The sequence below is a fragment of the Stegodyphus dumicola genome, chromosome 4 (assembly GCF_044657685.1).
Source record: "Stegodyphus dumicola isolate Sdum_Otavi_A_Nest chromosome 4, ASM4465768v1".
Lineage (NCBI taxonomy): Eukaryota > Metazoa > Arthropoda > Arachnida > Araneae > Eresidae > Stegodyphus > Stegodyphus dumicola.
Window position 1 is genome coordinate 214650865 of NC_140771.1, and position 18565 is coordinate 214669429.

The following is an 18565-nucleotide window of genomic DNA, read 5'->3' on the forward strand; positions in this document are numbered from 1 at the left end:
GTATAAAGTCAATACTGTAAATTTTAAGTCAATTAAATTATCACTGAATCATTTCTAGTCTTTGAAAATCTGAATCAGATTGGGCAGAAATTGTTCTATAAAGAAATGCTCTTCTGTTCACGAAACAATTTCCTTAAAAAACAGCCTGTTTAAAGAAACAGACTGTGCAGTGTTAAACAAGACTTTTTTTCTTTAAATATAGACTGCACTGAAAATTACAAGACTTTAAAAACTATATTTTTCCATTTAGTTTGGCTTTCATTGTGGGAGAATAATTCACATAGATATATAAAATGCTACTATTTTAATACGCATTTTTCTTCATGTTTTTCTGATTAAATTGATTTCTTTGATTTAAATATCAAAAGCTTTGTCTGCAATATTATAAGTTTCTCAGTCGGATAAAGAGAAAGCTATCAAACAGGAATCCTTAGAAGAATACGTACAAGTAAACTTACGAATTAAGTTTTAGCGGAAAATTTAAATCCTTTAAGTAACTTCAATATTTCTAAGTAGTATTGGTTACTACTTCCCGCCGAACTATGTACATAATTGAGATAGGTAACGACTTCGGTCTAAATCTTCGATAGTGAGTTTTCAGAAAATAAGCAAGATTTAGGACCTCCAAAGTATGTTTTTATTATTTTTACAATGATGTCTGTGTGCATGTGTGCGACGATTATTTCGTCCACGATAACTCTTATATCCAACTTCCAAAAGAGTTGATTAGATTTTGAGTAACAATGGACACTCAGAAGTGATGAGTGAGTGAGTGCGTCGCTAAAATCACTTCCGACCACGGATGTGAACCAAACGGAATTATATACCATTACAGAGGGGGAATCTAATAAGTTACGATATTGAATGTTATGTACTAATAGCAGTTTCTATATTTTACAAACTTTTCTTTCATATCCAAATTTCGTTCATATTGGTACACGTTCTGACCACCTGATACAAACGCTCAAATTTATACTTGAAAAAGAAAGGAAAACAAGCCTTACTATTCTATGAAAAATTTACCAGTTCGGGAATTATTTAGCTTGACAACTGTAGACTTTCAGGATTTTTCTGATTACGTGCTTTAAATTCTGATCATTTCAAACATAATATTATTCACAGTGGTTTCTTCTTACTCAGTATCTTGAGATTTTCTCTATTTTGTCGAGAACTTTTGAGTGTGTCGGACGTCCACATTGCTCAGGCACCGTCCGCTGTTTCCTTTAAGTGCCAGGTTCTTGTATTAACACAATGAAAGTAATAATGGTGCATGTCACTTTGCTCTCTGCACTCCCAGAAGGGAGTATCCTAAAGCCTGAAGCTGCTGAGGTATGCTTTTGTGTTAGGCTAGTATCGTGGGTGTTGATTTTCACGTTAACTTTTAGCGATAAGAGAAATGTCCTTCTTCCTCTGCCTCTAACCATCTACCTTGCCACTTTCATAAGCAAGCTTATCAAAGTTTATTTGTATTGTGATAGCCGCCAGAGATGACTCTGAATCGCTGAGTATGGAGAATTACTGTTCCTGATGTGCGTGTTATTGTGCTTAATTGCAGCACTGATAACCAGAACCTCTGCTTCGTATAACGAGTTGTTTAATCCTAGTTTCCTGTTCCAATCTAACGTTATAATACCATTTTCCAATTTACAGAAGGCGCTGCTAGTGCCGTTATCCGTTTTGGAGACATTTGTAAAAAGGTTGTTATTGCTACTTTGAATGGTCCTTCGGGAGCCACTGTAGAGACTTTAGGTTATCTTCGGAAGCAGGAGAGATGAAAAGTGAGCAACGCCTTCGCCGGGAATCGAACCACGGACCTCTGGAATACGCGCCCAGAGTGCTGACCACTACACTACGAAGGCATGCTAAGAAGGCGGGAGAAATACCTTACAAGGTTACAATGAAAAAAATTCGACATTTTCGAATAGCAACACTCTTGTTTCCTTCGCAAGCTGATCAGCGCAATGAAAAATCATAAATGGCGTTGGAACTATACATATATGACAAAACTCTTTGGCGTGAAACTTTTGCAAAGAAAAGAACATCATCATTCCTCAGCAGATATGGTGAAGATAGCGGGTGGCAGCTATAGACATTATGGATGGATAAGGCGCATTTCTGCTTAATTGGGAACGTAAATGCGAAGAACTGCATTCCTTGAGCTGCCGACAATCTTCACGATTTGGCACTAGCATGTTGTAGGATTACATAAGTCCAAAACTGAAGCAGAGAAATGTCGTTAATGGCGTTGTTTGAACGCAAGATAGTGCTCCTCGACTGCACCTTCATGTGCTTGGCAACTGCTGCAGCAGCACTTTGGTTAACTTTGCAGTTTCATATCTACCGCGATTAACCAACATCAATCCAATGCATTTCTGATTCTGAGGTTATCTTAAATTTATAAGATTTGACAGAATTTGAAAAAAGCAATGGAAAGTGAAGTCTTCTGTCAAAAATGTTAAACACTGAAAGAAAGTGTTTAACATTTTTTACTAATTTGAAGTATTATCTCGTTAACCTATTAAATTTATAAATAAAAGCGTCTGAATAGTTTTTTAAATGATTTTTAATTCGTAGATATATTAAACTATAGCGTACATATTTGCAGATTTCAAAATAGATGAGGATAAAACCGCTTTTTTATAGATTCTTAAAAGAGTTTTGAAAGCATCGTCGTAGAAAATTTCTATTTTATGCATTGATCTACAGGGGCAGTATTCCAAAAGCTTTTAACTTGAAATTTGATTCTAAACGAGATTACCTCTATGACAAATTTCATAAGTCTTGTGGCACACATGGGATTTTTTTCACCAGTATAATAAATGGGTTTGGAATTGTTTTATGAAATGCAGTTTTTTTTTTTTTATTTTCATACTTTTATTTGCAAACTTTTAAATGCCATCCATTGGATTCCTGTAGCCAATATCTATCCTAAAATATGCTTTATTCTGGAATTCATTTTAAACTTTTTTCCTTACCTTGCACATGTAATGAAGTATTTTATTTTTATTCTTAACCACACAATACGAGGGAAATTTTACCTAAATTTAAAATATGAAATCCCGTTTGCTTATTACTGTACGAATATCAAGTATCTTGCGCAACTGTGGTATGAGGAACCTGTGTTATAATCTTGATCAAGATTCTTTTGTAATTTGAAAAAAAAAAAAAAAAAATTGCAACCATTTTAAATTTCATTTTACTAATAAATATTCTAATTATTATTCACCTATTATGCCCATTTAGAGATTTACTTCAGCTGCTGAGCCGCCCAACCGGTTAGGATTGCTCTTAGTGTTGCTCGAAGTGGTTAGGATTGCTGACTGCCGTGCCGAAGCGCCCGGATTCGAATACCGGAGAAGGCTTGGATGTTTGTACATGTATAGCGTCGGCGCGGCATGGCGGCACTAGTAGTATGCGACTAGCCGAAAGTCCTCTTGTATGAACTGGTGGAAGCGAAGAGGGGTGGGAAACTCTCGGACCCATTCCCCCGATGTGTTCTTCATCAAATTTGGGGGGGGGGGAAGTGAGCTAAAACGCACTGTCACCTGTAAGGTTGTAGAGACATTAGGTATTTTTTGGAAGCAGAAGGGAAAAATGAACCACGCTTTCGCCGGGAATCGAACCACAGTCCTCTGTAATACGCGCCAAGCGTGCAGACCACTACGCAACGAAGGAAATCCTGGTGCGGAGAATCATCATCCACCACCCTTTTAGTTCGGGCTCCACTGTACAGACATTAGGATATTTCGAAGCAGGAAAGATGAAAAATGAGCAACGCCTTCGCCTTGAATCGAACCACGGACCTCTCGAATAAAAGTCGAGCATGCTGACCACTACACTACAAAGGCATGCTAAGAAGGCGGGAGAAATACACTGTAAGGTGCTCAAGGCTGTTGCCAACGACAGGCGAAATCTTGCGCTCCTTCCACAAGCAATTTCGTGGGTTTGGGTTGATGTTACTGCCAAACAAGTGAGCATAAGTAGCAACGACAAGTTCAATTTTTGCAAAGGCACTCACCCGTAAGAGCTGAAAAAAAAAGGCTAGCTGGTAACAAACAAAAGTTTGTTACTAGCTCCATTTTACCATTTATTAGGAATAAAATTAACTCCGTTCTCAGAAAGAACACTGATATTCTACAATAGTGAACATGCTTAGCTTTAAGATAAAAATTCAGAAGGTACTGAAGCTAGTTTTTTTTTTTTTTTTTTAAACCACTGAAACCTGCGCTAGCTACATGCGACATGCGACGGAGGACGTGGGCACCACCCCTCTACCAATACGGTTAATCGGTATAGCGCCACGTCCACCTTTATCTAGATAACCATACGTGTTCATTGTGCTAATATACTAATACATAAACAAACATACAAATTTGGTACTTAATACAGTGGCGTTAAAGCTAATTATGTTAGCTAACATAATTAGCTTTAACGCCACTGTATTAAGTACCAAATTTGTATAGCTACAAAGAGAATGTTTCCAGTGCTTTCACAACTGACTCATAGATGCATGGTTCCAGTTCATAAAATGGTTCAAATAATGTAAACCTTCAGCCAATGACGTTGGTTAAGCGGAACCTATTTATTAAAATACATATGATGCGAAAATTAAATTTTTGCATATTCTCTGTAGTTATTATGTACAATCTATATGACAAAATCATTTGTCGTAGTGGAATTAATTTCAAATAATCAATAATCACCAAATCCAATTAAACAATGCATGAAAATAGTGCTAAGAGGAATTATTCTCTTAAAATTCGGGAGAAAGTTAGGAATTATACCTTACGTCAAAAAGTTTGAATGCTTTTTCTTTTATAACCGGACACCAATCTCATTAAGTCTAGAACAAATAGGTTAGCGAAATCTATAGGCCATATAAGCCACTCATCACTGAGAATGTTGCCTGCCTAGGGTGCTCCATATTACAGCAGCAGAAAGGAGAGACATAAAAGAGAGCTTAAATTCAAAATTATTACATCTAACGTAAATCAATTTTGATGCTGTTTCGTAAATAACGTCAGTTACCTTTGATTTCACCAGGTAAAAATAATTAAAATTTTATGATTTTAACAGTACATTCTAGACTAACGTTACAGAATAGAGTTTTATAAATATATTTTAATAGGCTAAGAAAATACTTATTTAATGAAACTTTTCTTCTAGAAGAGATAACTAAATTGTGTATATTTTCCCACCAAGCAGTGTCACATGATCGAAAGATGATAAACTCTCAGTGATTCCAGTTTAAAATATGAATTAAAGCCTACCTTTTCATTTATGCTTTAAGTATAATATCTCTGCTTGCTTCAATATAACTGAACGTATCCTCTGACTTTTACAGAATGAAGAGAGCCATGTAATTCATAATTATTTTAATTTGTATCTGCGTAAAGGAGCATATGGGTTTAATAACTAATGACACTGTAGCATTTATTTTGTAAATTAACTAATTACTTATGATTTCAGGCTTTACTATAACTTCTTAACTTTCCGTTTCCTTACAAGAAATGTAAATGAATTGGAGAGTATTTAAGCTGATAATTTTGGATTGTAAAACATATCATGTTTCTGCCTCTCCAGGCTACGTTACTTTAGTTTTGCCATCCCTGTTAAGTTTGTAATTATTCGGCTTTGCGTTATTTGCTGCAGATATTTTAACTGTTACGCGGGTTATATTTTTGAGCCAACTTCTATTTAAATTTAATTGTGTAGACTTTAATTTTATATCCTAAGTTTTATTTTAAATTTCACTGCTCGCCACAAGCGATCATCGATCCTGTTAGCACAAACGCATTTATGTTTAAAATTTGTGCTTAAATAGAAAGGCTAGTTTAAAAACTTTTCCAAATTTGTTGTTAATTTCAAACACATCAATGACTCGCTTTACGTCTATTGGGCGATTAAAACTACTTTATTCTCCCAAAATCAAACTCTACAACGCTATTATATAGCCAATTTCTTCAAAAATGCATAGTACATTAAATTTCATTTGATATATTTTGTGCTGTTATACACGTAACAGGCATTATTCAACAAAAATGATCTACATTATTAATTTGATGGAATGTATAAAGCAAATAAAAGAATCAGTAATTCTGTTATGAAAAGGCACAGATTTCATCTAATGGTACGAAGTTTTGAGCATATCCTTGAAAATGCTTACATGGAAAAAAATCGATGAAGTGTATCTAAAAATTTGATTAGATAACATAAATATGAAGACAGGCTGAAATTTCGTTTAAAAACTGCAGGGTACTTACTTTCTTCTCCCAAACAAGCAAGTAAGAGATGGACAAGAAATGCTGACAAAGAAACATACGACGTTCTGTCATAATTGGCATTTTCGAATGTTCCTTTTTGAAGTATTATAAGCAACATTTGCAACGGACAAGAAAAGATAAACTTCTGATTGGTCGTTACCCGTCAATAATGCAGCAGAACGAGTCGCTTTCGTCTTTTATAAACTTGCAGCACATTGAACAAAATTTAAGTCAAATAGAAATTTATCTGATTTTATTACAGTGCGTTATGAAAAATATTAAACGATTTAAGCTGAACAAATAAATATTTCCGGAAAATCAGTCAAACTTTATTTGTTAAACTGGACTCTATTAAAGTTACAGCATAAAGTTATAATATAAAATTAGAATACAAAGTTAGAATATAAAGTTAAATCTTTATTATATAAAGTTAGAATCTATCCTCAAAATGAAATATAGCTTTACATTTAATTTCATAAACTTAGAATTTTTTTTAAAACAATAGCTTCAGAAACTAACAAAATCATATGCAGGGGCAAAATACTTCATGAAAACAATTTTATACATTTTTTGCTTTGTATTAAACTACTTTAATTCGCTCTAAGAGACTAATTTTCATAGTCAGTCATCTTGCTATAACACTCCTTTCAGAAACTATGGAATTTACTCATATATCTCAGGAGTAGTTGATCACCGGCACATATCCTTGAGTGCCTGGAGTTGTCTCTTGTGGACCTTCACGGGTCTTCTAAGCTTGTTTTCGATTTTCTAAAGGTGAATGGACTCGTGGACCTCGTCTAGTATATTCCTAGGCATGGAGATTAGTAAAAATAACAACAATAACAACAGGAGTAGTTTTAATGACACCAAAATCTTTCGCTAAACTGAGCTCTTACATTCTTAACTACGTTTCTCTTTATTCTAGTAATTAGAAATGAGTCTTTCGTTTGAAGGGAATGATGTCTAGTGTTATAAGTTTCAAAAATTTGAATACTTTTGTGCCTGAAGGAATAATAGATATAGTTAATTGGAAGTTAAAACATTTCCTCACCTCTTAATGAATTTCTTCATGAAACCTGTGTTTTAATTTCACTAAACAAACATTACATTTATTATTCACTAGAAGTTTGTGAAAATTGTTCTACAACTTTTATATTCATGCATTAATTATTTTAATTTAATAAAATAATGGCTGTCGAAACAAAGACTGCAGACATTTATGAAAGCAAGGAAAGATTAAATTATATACCCTAAAACTGAATTGCAGAGAATTTTCATAATGACTTTTCCGTAGATTTTATATAAATGATTAAGCGCTTGATAAACCTGATGAGACTAAATGTGATTGTGGCATATGCCCATTCCCCTTCTTTTATCAATAAATGTAACCTACCATTCTTAGCTAATTTAACATGCAACTGAATTCGTACGTCTTTATGAGTTTGAAGAATCCCAATAAAATTATTTTCTACACTTCTACGCACAGTTATTGTAACTACAAATTATTCACAAAATTCTATTTTTTTTTTAAATTTAGTGTGATATTCTTTTTTGAAAAGCATAAATTTGGTATCAAAACGTACAATATTATATTTACTCAAAAATAACACACCCTAGAGCATTTGCCAATCCTTACCTTCTAGGACAAATTCAAAGAAATAAAATTAGAGAGGTGAATATTTATTTTGTCTTGCAGTAATTTATGAAAGGAAAATCTTAATCTTTCTTTCCCTTTCTGAAAATTACCTTGGAAAATCAGCACAGTAGCTCTGATCCTGTGACTTTTTTAATCATACGTTGTAACCTTTTTGTTGACGGGTACCAATTAAACAGTGACCAATCACTGACTAATAGAAAACTGAAATCTCTCCGCTAGACGTGGCTATTATAATTAGGTTTAATTAGGCAGTATAAAAACAGGTTGCTGTTGTCTTGTCCATGTATGTATTTCATGGAAGAATAGCTGCCAGAACCTGAAGGAGGTTTTAATTATTATTATTATTATTATTTTACTTATTAAGTGCTCCGCCCTTAGGCACTACACGGAAAGGGAGGGATGCCCCGTGGAGGTCTTTTAAGGGAAACTGACTCGTATCCACGTTACGCATGGGGAAAACCACGAAAACGCCCATGCAGCCAGCCCGTTCGCCGGGATTCGAACCCCAGACAGAACTACCTTCAGCGGCTTTTACCGCTCGGCCGCTGGTGGCCTCAAGGAGGTTGGACTTCTATTTCCACTTCTCTCTCTTACCCAAAAAACCCCACGAGAGGACTTTTGGATCGCCATATATTTAGAGTGTCCCCATGCCGCAAGGACACTGTACGTTTATAAACATCCATGCCTTCCCCGGTATATTAACTCGGGCCCACCACTATATCGTCTATGCGGCTCAGTAAACAGTTAAAATTTAAAATAATATTACATTCAAACATTAACAGCAAAAAAGTAAAATTACAGGTATTGTTGGGAATATAACCACTATAGAAAAGTTAATAAGAGAAATACAGACGTAAAGCGTTTTTATAAAATGTTAATGCATCATAAAAAGGGCCATAAAAATTCTTAAAAAGGTTTTGCATACTTTGTGACATCTTCATTAGGGGTTAAATCCCAAAGAATAGTAAAAACAATTCTGAGCGAATTGATGAGCAATTTAGTAAGACCAAATAATTTTAATAACGATCATTAGTTGCACAATCCCGACAGCTCCACAGTGTTTAACAAAATAATGTTAACCACTGTTAATAATGTTAAAGTAATGTTAGATAATGTTAATAAGAAGGACGACAAACTATCATATATATAAAGCTAAATATACAAGCTCATAAGCAAACAGCAGATTCTTATATATTCTAAAAAGCATAAAAATCCTCGTTCAAAGGGGATTTTACTGAATTGAATTATTTATTTAGAATTGAATTATTTATTTAGAATTTAAACTGTACAGTCATTCTATAAAGTATGATAACTAAACTATTTCCTGTCATCCTTTAATTTGCTTTGTGAAAGTACCCGATTATAGGATACTACCGAATTTTGGAACAAAAATATACAAAAAATAGAATTTTACCTTCAAGTAAATTATGATATTATGTTTGAAAACTTAACATCAAATCTTTGATGAGTTAAATTGTATGGGTAACACTGAATCTCTGAAATAAAGATATGTAAGTAACGACGTAAAAACTTAGAAACAGTATAGGTTGACCCTTTTAGACGAACTATAAGAAGAGAATTAAAATGTATTTTTTATTGCTTGCATTTTGTCCTAAAACATGTGTGCCCCTTATTCATCATGCCCCATATTCTCCAGATTTGTCTCTTTGTATTATTTCTTTCTCCAAAAACAGAAACTGCCTTAGAGAGGTAAGTATTTCTTTTGTTGCTTGCAAGGATCAATATCTTTATAACATCTAATTTAAATTTGATATAATTTTCCTTGTAATTTATTATTAATGTAAATTCTCCTTGTAATTTATTATTGGTATTAAATTCAGAACTAGAAATGGCGTTAGTGTTATAACAATGTTTTGAAAATCCGGCATTTTATGGAAAAAAGAATGATTTTCATATTAAATTTTATTTATTGCTTTTTTTTAATACAATAATACCCATCAATTATATTATTACACTCTGAATTATAAATAGATGTTATGTAATTCGGTATCTGAATTTCGCATTAAAATCTAATTTCATAAACTTATAGTCTGTTATTAGTACGTTACACTCAATTTATAATGAAGAAAGCTTTACATAATTTTCTGTGTTTATTTCATTTTTTGAATATTTAGGTTTTAAATCTGTTATACTTTAAAAAGTGTATTGATATTTTCTTATCCTTAAATATTTATATACAAAATATTGGCATTTTTATTTTTCTTAAATAGTACAATTTATATAATTTAAATACTAATAAATATTTTTAACGTTTAGAATATAGACGTAACTTTTACGAATATAGACGTAAAAGTTACGTCTATATTACGTATAAGTACCTTACTACACTTCTAAAGTTATTTCTGGAAAAGAATGAAAATGCTTTTAATATTTTTCTCAGGCCAATCATCTTAGCCAGAAGATTAAAAAGCAAGTATTCTAACACAATTACAATAATACAGTTTAGCAAATGTACTATTAAAAATAAACCTTGTGCTAATATATGTAAGCGAACATCCCCCCTGAAATGATTAAATTTATAAGAGTTTATTGAAGTTCTTACCATCATATTTAAAATTATGGAAATTTTAATCAATTTCTTCGGACATTATTGGAATGAATTTCTTTCAACTGAGAAAATGTAATAGTTAAATTTAAATTTTAAGTTATCTTAAAAGGGTTCTGAAGAGATTGGTTTTTATAACGAAAGAAATGTCAAATATACATAAGCAAATATTTGTTACTATGTGTAGTATTTTGTGCAGAAAACGTTTCATGTTTCATCTGATGTGTTTCAAAAATGCATTACAATTTTTGTTTGCAAAATTTATTAAATAATACTTTAAGAAAGAATAACATAAGTTTAAGTAAATGAAGTAATAAGAAACATTAATGAAGACATTATTTTGTTTTGGGAAATGATAAAATATAAAAGTAAAACGTAAATTTTACGTCTTTATTCTAAACGTTAAAAATATTTATTAGTATTCAAATTATGTAAATTGCAACTTTTTTAAACAAAAATAAAAATTATACTATTTTTATATAAATATTTAAGGATAAGAAAATATTAATACTATTTTTAAAGTATAACAGGTAAAACCTAAATATTTAAAAAAATTTGCTTAAGCCAAAATGTGTTACTCTATTTTGTATATACGTACTTTTCTTCTGTTATACATAATCGCAGTATAGTCATGCTAATTTGGAAAGACGAGGCACTGCGAGTTCAAAAATTGCTGTTCACTGGTTTCCAAAGGTTAAGCAACAAACTGAAAAATCGCAATAAATGGGATAAAAACAGTTCGAAATCATTGAAATTTGGATATGTTACAAACAAGAGCAATCTTCATCGCTTAGCATTATGCAAAAAAGCGGCACTGTAATCGCTTTACGTAAATACTATATAGCTTAAGACTAGCTGTTTAGAAAGGAATCACTAGTCAATGAAGGGTATGTTAAACAATTTCGAGATATCCAAAGTGTAAAAATGAATCTGAGGCGTCATTTGCCAGAAGAATTGCGTTACAGAGCCGTAGGCTGATTAGACGCAAGTCCATGATAGTCTGATATTGCAAAATGGCTAGATATCGACTGTTTCGTGATAAGTCGGCAGTAAAACAATTTCTAACCATTGGTTTAATCTCTCAAACAACTACCGAAGCTAGACCAATAGTTACTACTTCTGGAGATAACCGGTATGTTCGACTTAATGCACATCGCAATGAGACAAACTCCATCTCAGATCAGGTTTGCGCTTAATTCTGCTACTGGCAAGACAGTATCAACCGCAAATGGTGCGCAAAAGGCTGTAGGAAAGAGGTATGTATGCTAGGTGATCGACATTGTACGACACGCTTACCTGCCGTTACTGGAGTGAGCGTTTGAATAGCACACGTATTCATGTAAAATGAACTGAGAATGAATGAAGAAATGTTCTGTACACTGATGAGTTCATTCTTTGCTTTACAGAAGGATTCTTAGCATGTGTACGTATAGAGAGAAGCAAACCCTCGATATCTTCCGTTTAACTTATGGGAAAGAGATACCTATGCAGGAGGTAATGTTCTTATGTTAGAAGTAGTACCTTTAGGTGGGCACACAAACATGTATGTGTCGCTACAGTATGAGCTCTAAATCGTCAGAAGTTCAGAGATTGACATACTGGATCCTAGTGTTCATCCATATGCTGCAGCAGTTGAAGATTAGTTATCAATCAAACCCCTTATGTATATTTTTAGTGCAGTAACTGCTTATTAGCTATTTACCTGTGTTAACACTAAAACAAACTTCTGTCATATTTTGATCTGAGTTTCTGGAACATGCTGAAGTTATTTTCAAAAGCCAAACCCATGTTTTAATCCAATGAAGATACGTTTGTTTTGCTTCTTTGTTTAAAATCTACAAAGAACTCGAGTATTACGTACCTAGGGGAAGATATATCTTTGTGGAAGACTTTCAGAGTGAAACTGATTTGTATTTACTTTATTTACAAAGGAAACTGAGGAAAGAAATGTAACTTTCTGATAAAACACATTTTTAGTCCGCCAATGAGATTTTGAACAGTTTTAGCCTCTTCGAGGTGCTAGCTGGACATACTAAACACTTACATTACGTAAGTACTCTGGAGGAAATATGATACTCTTTATTATTTGCTTTGTACATTTAGTTCCAGGGAAGGTATGTTAAGATTCTAAATGTAGCTATCCCTTTGTAATTTTATACTTTCTATCCGATTATAGAAGATTTGTGAACTTGGCATTTTCAATCAACCCCCCCTTTTTTTGGTACATTTGTAATTGCCTGTTTACAGCATTTCAGCAAGTATTTTTTTTACACATTTCTAAAATATTTTATAAAGCAGCGCATAGAATAAATCAAGATTGAAAGAGCTTCCTTGTTAGATTGAAATTTAATTGAACTTAAATTATTGCTCACCGACTTAAGCAATAACTGAACCAATAACCTACGACAAGTCAATTACACATTTTTTTACTCATCTGTACTAAAATTAAGATAGAATAGCACGTCGAACAAGTATTAATTTAGTAGTCAAACAACAAAAATCAGAGTTTTCAAATTTTCGCAGGACTAGTTTGGGTGGTTTTACCGAACCATCATCCACGGCTGCAAAAGCGCAAATGAACGAGATAAGATACAGTGATTAGATAAGATAAGAAGACTGGACAGGAGTTAAGTTACTTGCGCCATCTGTTCATGAAACGAGAACGAAAACATAATTTCCTTAAAGGCTGAAGGCAGAGATGGATTGGAATTAGGGTCCTTAACTAGAACAGAAGAAATTTTTTGAATGTGAAATGCTTTGGTCAAACTAAGACAGCCTTAAAATTTCGCGTTAAGGAACATGAGGCATATGTTAGAAAAAAGGAAGCACAGAAGTCTTGTGTTGCCCAGCATTGTTTTTCCCAAAATCACAGTTTCAATTTTCCTGCAGCCAAAATTATTCAATAAACATCTTCTATTGGTGAATTAGGTTTTTTAGAGGCATTTCACATTTAAAAAAATCTTTCTGTTCTAGTTAACGACCCTAATTCCAATACATCTTTGCCTTTAAGCAAATTATGTTTCAGTTCTCATTTCATCAACAGATGGCGCCAGTAGCTTAGCTTTTGCCCAGTCTTTCTTCTCTTAGCTTATCTAATCACTAAATTTTATCTCGTTCATTTGCGCTTTTCCAGCTGATGATGATGGTTCAGTAAAACCATCGAAACTTGTCCTGTGAAAATTTGAAAACGTAACGCTGATTTTTGTTGACTTCTAACTTGATCATCTGTACTATTCAGCAGTTTACAAAAGTCACAGCGCAATCACCATAATTATGGCATCCTAAACCTTAAACCAGTTTCCATCTCATTACACTATATTTCAAAAGTGTTGCCCTGCATTTTTTATTCTAGCAAATGTGCGTAGGTTTTTAAGGGAATCGTTTAAATCATGAATAATATGATAGACAATGTGGAGTTATTTAAAATTAATTAAGTTTAATAAATGCTAAAAGTATAAATCAAATGTAGCAGAGCTTAAATCAACAAAGAAGAAACTGCGACTGGCGACAAACATAAAGTTTCTATTTTGCTCAACTTTAAACTAAAAATATAGTTCTTATTTTGCATAATATGCAAAGCACTACAGTATGAAAGGGATTAAGATTTCGAACAGTCAGTTTCTGTAGCAATTCCTAAAATTGTTTCGCAATATTATGTTATTAGCAAAACTTGGGAAAATGATGCCTATATATATCCTTTTCTGAAAGGTTTTCGAATAATGAAACCGCTATTAAGTGCATTATTTCTATACTGCTTCTTTCTGCAGTAAGATAATATTATAAAGACTGCAGTTTAGTAACGCATTTAGTGAGGTATTTTAGAGTATAATTTCATCCAGACTGATGAATTTCTAAGACGATGCCATTACGCTATGAACAGTGAATGCTCTGTAGTTAATCCGTACAGTTATTTCCATAAATAGAACATAATGAAGGACTTGCCGTATATTAATTACAAAACGAAGATAGTAGTAATTAGGGTGAAACTTCAGATTTGAACAGGTGGACTTCCAAGAGGAGGAAATATGGAGACCGATTATAAATTCGTAATTTCCTGTGTGGAAGTTCTTGATGTGAAACCATCAAAAATGTAATTTCCGTCCACTATCGCCCTCTTTTAAATTAATTATTCAGGAATTTAATTAGAATGCTGGATATGTAAAATTTCATTTATTAAATTTAAGAAAATTCCTTACAATTAAATGTACATAAAATACTCATTTTAGAATCGAGACTAGAGTTTAAAACACGTTTAATGCTATAAAATATGCTACTACACATTACAGGCCATAGTAAAAAGCGTTTCCTAATACGGCCATATGTGATGTATATCAAGTGTCCAGAGGTGGAAGCTGCAATAAAATATTATCTGCACTTGTTCAAATTTCGACAAAAAACTTATATAAATATCAAGAGACCTATATATGAGTATGCTAATAATAGTGTATATTTAAATGCAATAATTCTTAGGCTATTAATCTTATAAAAATACTTAATAGTACAGCGAGGTGTAGAAGTCTCCAAATTCTCATATTAGATATTATTTATTCTAATAATTTAAAACAGTTGAGAATATTGCTCTTCCGCATAAATATTTTTGACTCTCAACCAAGAGAACACAAGCATGCCAGGACGGAATGCGAAGCACGTTGAAAGAGAGAGCCGGAGAAAAAGATCAGTCAGTACTCCTTGTGTTTCATGCAAGAACAGACGTTTGACGCCGTTGAAGTGAAAATATCGAAATAATACATCATAAACAACCATGCCTGATATCTCAGTCAGTACTCTGAACGAAGTGGCAAGAAATATACTCACTGGCCAATGAATTAAAAACACAAGATCAATATTTTATGGGACCACATTTTGCAAGGATTCGTTTGGGCAATTGAGTCTACATGCTTCTGGACTGCATTTACGTCCAGATAGTAGCAGGCCTTGGCTGTGCAGCTTTTCAGATCTTGTAAATTAAATGGAAGAGGAGAGTGCTGTCAGATGCGTCTTTCCACCATATCCCACTCATTTTCTATGGGGTTAAGATCCAGGCTATGCTGTGGTCAGGAAGGTGTTGGAAGTCAGACCGATGTCAGACTTCTGTACGATGTGTAGTTGCATTATCATCCATGAAGTATCCGTCGTCATCAGGGTAAAAATGCAGCATTGCAGGGTTGCTCGCCAAATTCGACGTCTTCCATTAGTGCAAAATAAGATTAATGGGATTAATCCAACCAGTATTAATCCGACCGTGATTAATCCAGTGTCTTCTTTTCCGACACCACTGCAAATTCTTTCATGTCCGGCAGAAATGAGTGGTTTTCCACAGGCACAATACTATGTATTCTTATCCTCTGCAATTCTCTGCTCATGATTCGAGCTGGAATCTGTTGGAAAGAGCCTTGGTTGAAGATATGTGTCAGTTGAAGCACAGTAGAGTCCCTGTTCTGCCGTACAATTCGTCGGATACGACGCCGATCATTCTCTTGGAAAATTCTACCCGAATCGCAGTTACGTCTTCTAGAAAAGGACTGTGGGTTTTGATCCCAACTTTTAAAAACCTTTGAAATGGCTGCTTTTAAGAACCTAGTGAGATTTGCTATCTTCAAAATCGAGGCCACTGCTAAACGGGCACCAACAATAAAACCTTTTGAAATGGTGAAAGAATAGGTCGTTTTTCCCAATTTACTTCATTCATCGTGAAAAGCACTCTTACACTTTACTTATACTAGCATTTTACCATGTGTAACCCACGTCATAAAATATGTGAATACTTCAACCCCAGCACGCATTCAAATGAAAATCTCAAAGGTTTCTAATTCATTGGCCAGTATGTGTGTGTGTGTAATATATTGCTGTATGGAGTTTGCATTGTAAATCATGAAATGTTTTCGGAAATCCAAGTAGAGATGTATTTTGTTCCTTTTTGTTGTAAATTATTTATCGTAGAAGTAATATTGTGCACCTAAATCAAAATATATCAGGAAGAACATAAAAATATGACCTCTTTAGATTAGAGCTGGGGAATATTTAAATAGCATTTTACAGGCTTATACATTTTTAGTTCATGATTTTAGTATCTTGCTTTGTACTACATTCTATATTGCTAACGAATGTATGTTTTGTATATGCATAAGTAACAGCGTATATATGTGTATTTGTTTACAAGGTATTTAAGAAATTCTGCATTGAATTGCTTTTAAAACTGTTTTTTAATTTGGTAAGGCAGGATGTAAACACTTCAAAAAATCTGCAATTTGAATTTTGAGTTTTTGGTAGTATAAAATAATGAGAATAAATACAAATATTTGATTAAAACATGTGGGAAAGAAATAATAATCGAAATATTGTAGATTATTTTAATTATATTTAGCAGTTTACAAAATTATAGTCTTATGAAGTTCATTATAGATTGTGAATTAAAAATATTACTGTAATTATCAGGTTATCTATTACTGTTAAGCATTTTTTAAGTTTCCATATCTCCAAATAAGCTGTTATTTTGAAAATTGGTAGATATATCGTAAGGCGGACAGAATCAGCTACATCATGTGTTACTTTATAAGTATTCCACAACACTTCGAATTTAAAAGAAAAATATATTTTGATTCTAATAATGCAAGGCCCATGAGGTTATCAGCATTAAAATGGATGGTTTTGATAATAAATTATTAAGGAAAGCTGATTCGTATTTACGTTACACACGAGGAAAATTACATAACTCTTATGCAACAAGCCCTTTTCGGGAGATTTTGATCCACATCAGACTGCCATTGCCCAGCCATTTTGCCACTCCTAAAATGAAACTGAGACCATTTCATAGTACGGCAGTTTTTTAAATTTACGTTTTTTACTAAATAAATGTTTTGCTAATTAGTTTCGGTTAATAATGAATGTTTCACATCTTATTTTTTTAAGTTTGAAATACAAGAACTGAACTTGAGGTAGACTATAATTTATAAATACTTTATTAGACTCAAATCCTTTTATAGACTCTTTTAGCTCTGTTTATATACCCGAAATTATCTAATAAGAGAGTCGAGAACCAAAATGCCACTACTAATTTTATCAAATATGTTTACATGAAATATGTAGAAATGCTCCAAGTTTCTTCATACCTTTCAAGCCATCCTTGACTTTATTAGATACTTCTTGTACTTTATTTCTGTTTTCTTCACGTTTCCACTTTTTCCATTTCAGTATAAAAAAATAAGAGAAAAAGACTCTTTCCTTTGAGACAGGAGAATCGTCAGAACAAATGTTTAACGCCACACGCCTTTTGTAGGAAAAAATAACTCTCATTTTTTTAAACTAAAGATATAGCTTATTGGATGAAAAACAGTTATATCCTTCGAAGTAGGAAAATACAGATTTATATATGAATCTTTATGAAGCATCATTATCTTATATTCATTCGTAATACGTTATCTAAAAGCAGATTATATTTCTAGTCGACTCCAAATGATCCACAGATCTTTTTTTTTCATTGGATCTGGATGTGCACTAAACTGAAATAAACCTCTAAATTCTAAACCTGAAATCAAATTTTTAATTGTATTGGCATTACGTTTCAGTGCTTGAAATTTAGCTTTCAGAATAACTTACTTTCTTAAGCACTCGTGGGGAAACCACTAGTCATATAGAGCCGTACTAGCCACAGATGTCTTCCCTAAGATGCTATTAACGTTGTATTTCCATTCTCTATTACATATCGGTTTCTACTGCAGGATTAAAAAGATCTTCCAGTTGAATATCAGTATCTATATGTTCGTCAAATGCATTTTTATTCGGTATTATGTTGTGTTTCCTGTGACGATGCAGGTCTTTAATATGATTGCATGGAACAATGGAGATGTCAAAATGTATAAAACTGCAATCTTGTTCTTAAAGAACCGCGTGTTACATGTGTTTCCAGAAGTTGTTTAGAATAGAGAGAAAGGGGAGTAGACAACGTATTTTCTTTTATTTGCACATAGATAGATCGTAATGATATTAAGGGTTATTACTTTTCTCTTTTTTAATTGGCAGAAATTGTTGAAGATATACAAAAAAATTTAAATTAATCGAAGATATCTATAAATTTTATTA

The 18565-nt window shown here is 33.0% G+C and overlaps 1 protein-coding gene and 1 non-coding gene across 2 annotated transcripts in view; one reads left to right on the plus strand and one right to left on the minus strand.

Annotated features, from left to right (window-relative positions):
* Positions 1–18565, plus strand: part of LOC118189736 (alkaline phosphatase-like) — an 818836-nt gene that overhangs the window by 526282 nt on the left and 273989 nt on the right. The window lies entirely within an intron of this gene.
* On the minus strand, positions 3776–3848 carry TRNAK-UUU (transfer RNA lysine (anticodon UUU)). The gene has a single exon. It is a non-coding gene; the product is annotated as a tRNA-Lys (tRNA).